Here is a 5,668-nt window from a genome sequence, read left to right as displayed (position 1 = left end):
ACACTGGAGTTTGCTTGTGGTGGAAAAGATGACACACGAGTACACCTTGACCCACAATAAACAATGCGCTTGAATTGCATTCCACGTCTCAGACAATCACAGTTTAGTAGGCCCCTCTGAGTGGCACTGTGTTTTTCAGTAAACAGTAGTTAATGGTCTATAAAAATGTTTGCCATCCTCGAGGGGGGAGGCACCATTTGCTTGTTCACAACCTTGAGGACAAGTTCCCTGGACTGGGAAAGAGTAAGCAATAAAAACACGCTGGGCCGTGTGGGAGACAGAACATTGTGTTAAGTAATGGGAGGAAGCGGTCAAGGAAAACAAGGCCCTCGGTCGTGTGAGCACAGCAGTCTCCGCTCATTCCAAAATCAGAGGCACCACCAGACTAATTTCGAAGGCCTCGGAATGGGCTGAGTATGTGCAACGAGGGAGCGATGGAGACAACATAACTGCACCGAACCTAGTCGCATGTAATTCCTCCCCAGATTCTGTCTCGGTGGGCCATAAACGCGAGCCTTATCAATCCCTGTAGTGGAGTTATTTGAACAGATCAGCACTCTGTTGCGTAACGGCTTTGGAATGGAACAGAAAGCATAAGCAAAGTGTTGATAAAATACACTCCCTTTCTTCCAGAGGGCAAGGCAGGTCCCTTCGTATACGAAGAGAGGGGGAGTGTATGGCACCAAAGTGTCTATCCTCATAGAGATGAGAAAATGTGGTTGCAAAGGTCAAGCGCGTTATCTCGCACTTGCCTTACTTTCACTTTTGTGAGCCTTATGGCCCGTGTCGTGTGCGTTATGGGAACGGTGACATTACTCATCATAATAATGATAGTGCAGACAAGGATAGTCACGTGAGGTCTTTCCTGAAAAGTGCAAGGGCACAATTTCTTGATTTTTTTCAATTAAAAGGTTTGAAAACAATTTACAATTACAATTTAGGCATTTAGCAGACACTCTTTCCAGAGCAACTAGAACAACACATGGTAATACTGTACAATGTACATCAAATACATATAGAAATATTTATACTGTAGAAATAGTCATCAAGGATCATAAGCACGCCACGAACCTAACATCCGTCTAACAGTAGAATATCTGTATAATGCACCTATGAGTATGCACTATAGAGTGCTATGTCTACATAAAATGCTATAATTACATAAGTTTAGCCATTGCATATGCCTGTAACGTCGTCGAGGCTAGTGCAAGTGATACGGCAAGTGCTATGTTCTAAGATGTCTGCCACAGTCCAACAAGCAACACTGCCCTAACCAGTGGGTTAGGTTTCCCAAACAGTGGGTCGGGAGTCGGGACCCATTTTTATGGGTCACGACTCGAGTAAAAATCCCATTTATTTTCCTACATTACTATTATTATTATTATTAATTTTTTATTATTATTATTATTATTTTTTTTACATAATTTTAAAAACAAACAAACAAATCTAAAATTATATAAATAGATAAATAATAATAAAGAAGTAGTGAAATTCTTGTAGATCTGTTACTTTCACCAGTTTGAGTTCCGAGTAGCTCAGTCGGTAGAGCTCTCGCCTTTGGACCACAAGTACATGGGTTCGAGACCAGGCACCGCCAACTGAACGTATGAGTAGCACGGCTTGAGTGTGGCAAGTCGTACTGGGAGCTGATAGGTGTGGTGCTCCACCTCAGTAATCCATATCCCAGGAGTCTAACGCATTGTAACAGGGACAGACTCCCGCATGTTACCGGCTGATACCGACAATAAGCCACTCCCGACCTACTTCTTCTTGGGTCACGGGCTAAAAAGTTTGGGGACCAATGTGTTAGGCCAGGGTAACCTCAGATCCCATGCTTGCTTTCTCAGAAGGAAAGCCTTGAGAATTCTGAAGCGTAAGGGGATAGAATGGGGCGTGGGCCATTGCTGGTAAGGGCATTAGGGGCTCATCCAGTTATTATGCAAATCAACGTCTCTGGTGAAACAAACATATGACAATTGCAACAAGCAATGTTACGGCAACAATAGCTGTGGTGTGTCGGGTGGGTCTGTGGCAAAAGTTACACAAGCACCACCTAGTAAGAAAACACCTTGGCATGACAGGCCTGTTTATTGTTCATTTTAGATTTTCATTAGTGACTGTGACTGTGAAGAAAATTGTCAATATTAGCAAAGAATAAAATAACAATTAAAGTACCAATAGCCTACAATATACACATTCATACACATACCAAAGACAAAAGTGATTATCCTAAATTAACAAAAAAGTAATGCATTAAAATATGACATACACAATCAAGATAATATATCAACAGTAACCAGAAACACAAAAGTGAATTTAAACAAAAATAGGTCAAAAGAAAATAAATGAACCAGACAAATAAATGGTCCACGGCATATATAAGACACAATGCATGGACCATTTTTATTGGTCACAACTCGAGTAAAGATCCATTTTATTTTCCTACATTCTTATCAAAAGATTTAAGAAATAGTTTTGTTTTAAATTTTAAACAAACAAATCTAAGAAATTCCATGAAAATAAGAATGAACTCCTCCTTTAAGGCACCCCTTTTGCAACCAGATCTTATTTAAATGATGTTTGGGAGACAAGAAACACTTTCCTGGGGTTTTTATGTTTTTAGATATTTTAGTATTTCCATGAACTCCATGATGTCATTGACACTGGGCTTCCTTCCTGGACTGCAATTCCCATAATGCTTTGGTGCACTGCTCCTCCTTGTGGATAGGGGGAGGGCTGTCTTACTGAGACAACATGTAGTCCAAGGAAGCTTTGAGAAGGAAGAGAAGTGGTCGCGTGACTGGGCTGCGCCATGACACTTCCATGGACACTTTCATGGGAGCCAAACTCACACCGGAAGTGCAATGAATGGAGCCAGCTGCAGAACTGACCCTCTGGTGACTACAACCACCAAACACCTGCAGAACTGACCCTCTGGTGACTAAAACCACCAAACACCTGCAGAACTGACCCTCTGGTGACTAAAACCACCAAACACCTGCAGAACTGGAGACTCTGATAGTCATTTCAAGTCACTGAGCGTGATGTTCATGGAACAAATTGAGAGCATAGTACTCAAATGTTTAATTACGGTAAGTAAAAGTATCAATATTACAATGTAGAAATACTGTTACAAGTCAAATCCAGAATTAAACATTTTCTTGAGTAAAAGTACAAAAGTGTTGGTATCAAAATAAGTACGAAGTAAAAGTACCCATTATGCAGTATGTCCCATTTCACAAGTTTTCTAATGTATAAGAATCCTTTGAAAATAGTAGATCTACAAGCTCACAGAGCTTGTAGATCTTCTATTTTCAAATGGACAAAATGCATATAGGGATGAAGTGGTTTATGTATGTTTTGTGATAATAATCAAAATCTACAAAGTAACTATAGTAACTAAAGTTTTCAAATAATTGTAGTGGAGTAAAAGTACAATATTTGTCTCTGAAATGTAGTGGAGTAGAAGCAAAAGTAGCCTATAGAAAATTGGAAATACTAGAGTAATGTAAAAGTTCCTCAAAATTGTACTTAAGTACTGGAGTAATGTACTTACTTTACACCACTCACGGCCGTGCATAATGATCAAGCCAACTCACGCGTGTAATGTATGTAATGTGGTCCACAATGAATGAGATGTATACAACCAGAGTCAGGCAAACATGAGGATTTATTAAAAAAAAGAATGTGTCTGCTTATTTCTATCCTTGAGCGTACAGTCTTATGCATGCATGTATTATTTTCTGTAGGCTGCACGCGGCAACATAATCATTGTTCACTTCCCCGTTCTGAAAGATGCATAATCACTAAGGACTACTGGCCATGTGCTTTGTAAATTAGGTTTTGGATGTTCAGCCATGAAAATGACATGCAATCCATTCCATACATACTTTATGATGTCAGGTTCAGTACGTTAAACCCTGACCACAGTATTTTTGTATCTGTTTTTGGATGGCTTGGACATGACAAAATGCATTCCATTCCACAGGATCTTTCTCTCCTGTCCCCAGATGACAGTGAAGTGAATTTAAGTCCTCTTTAATACTTTTTAGATGGCTTGGACATGACGAAATGCATTCCATTCCAAGTGCTTGGAATGCATTTGGGACAGTTAAAATAGTTAAAAATATGCCTGAAAAGGTTGAGAAGCATCTAGACCACTTTTCCAAAAATGCCATTTGTAGGTTTTGTGAATGTTTACATTCTCATTCATTAAAACCTTACTGAACTTACCTGGTTCCTCGACTCACTGTGACTTTAAAGATACCTATTCAAGATACGATTTTACAGCTCTATCTTTTTTCTCAGGCGCGTAATCATGCTCAATGGCTCATTTGACTTGTAGATACAGTAATTTTGGTGAAAATAAACGGTACCATGGTTTTCCATTAGGCTGAATTAGTAGTCTCACGGAGAGATGTAGCTTGGAATCGAGCAGTGAGGTTTAGGGATTAGGAGTTAAGAGTATGTTAATAGAAATCACCTTTACCTGTATAGGTAAGTGATGTACTTTCAAACTGGTTTCCCTATTTTGGGAATGGCATTTTATTACTCAAAATCACAGCTCCACAAGCTCACATTGAGCTTGTAGCCTACACGCCATTTGTTCTATTTTAAACTGTCGTATGACGAAGCATACTGTAACAGCTGGTTGAAGTGGTGAAGTACAGTAGCAGTAGCACAATAGAAATAGTAATTCAAGCCAGCATAAAAGTATAATGCTTTACCACTCTGACTCTTTGACTAGAAGCATTATTATGTCTGGCTGTCAGAAGCCGTGGAACAAATTACAGCCGTTGATAAGGCGTGTTCTGCCTGGTGACACAACGTCGGGATTTTCCTGGAAGTGAGTGTAGTCATGGGAAATTCCTGAGGTAGAGACTGACAGCTGCCGTTGTGTCCTTACTAGCCCTCACCCTGCGGCTACCAGTCACATTAATACATTACATTAAATTAACATTCTGGGATTTTTCTTCCTTGAACTCTGGCGCTGATCGGTGTTGTAATCTCTAATTGGACCCTCGTCTGGTTCTGACAGACAGGTAGTGTGTGCAGGCTGGGTGGTGTGTGATAATCCAGTTGAAGTATTCCTTTGGTACGACGACTGCCGCGGCGGGCCCGGGAGAACAAATAACGAGACACGAGACAGTATCACGCTAAAGGTTCACAAAGTTTATTATTACACAAACAGGAACATATATAGTGCTGGATCATAATGACGTGACAACAAGATATGAGACATAGAAACGTGACATGATAATGACTAATGCAGCAAGGCTGACCTTGCTGGTGCTGAGATATGTCTCTCGTAGCCTATCCATAAAGTATGCTACAGTACAGGCAGTACACAATACATATCAAGTACACTGTATCTCAAGTTCAAGTACACAGACTAAGATGTACATGGGCAACTCATGATATAATAATCGGGGGCCAGAAGTTTGCGATACACAGACCCATACACACAGACCCTCTCCTAGGTGGCTCTAAGTACATCATTTTACTCAAGTAGGCCTACTGTTACTACATCCCACTACATCTCAGAGGCAAATATTGTACTTTTACTCCAGTACAATTATTTGAAATTTTTAGTTACTAGTTACTTTGTAGAGTTTGATTATATTACATTAATCAGTTCAGCCCTATACATTGGCTATTTGAAAATAGC

This window comes from Electrona antarctica (genome assembly GCF_951216825.1).
Source record: "Electrona antarctica genome assembly, chromosome: 11".
NCBI lineage: Eukaryota > Metazoa > Chordata > Actinopteri > Myctophiformes > Myctophidae > Electrona > Electrona antarctica.
Note: the sequence above shows the minus strand (reverse complement) of the source record.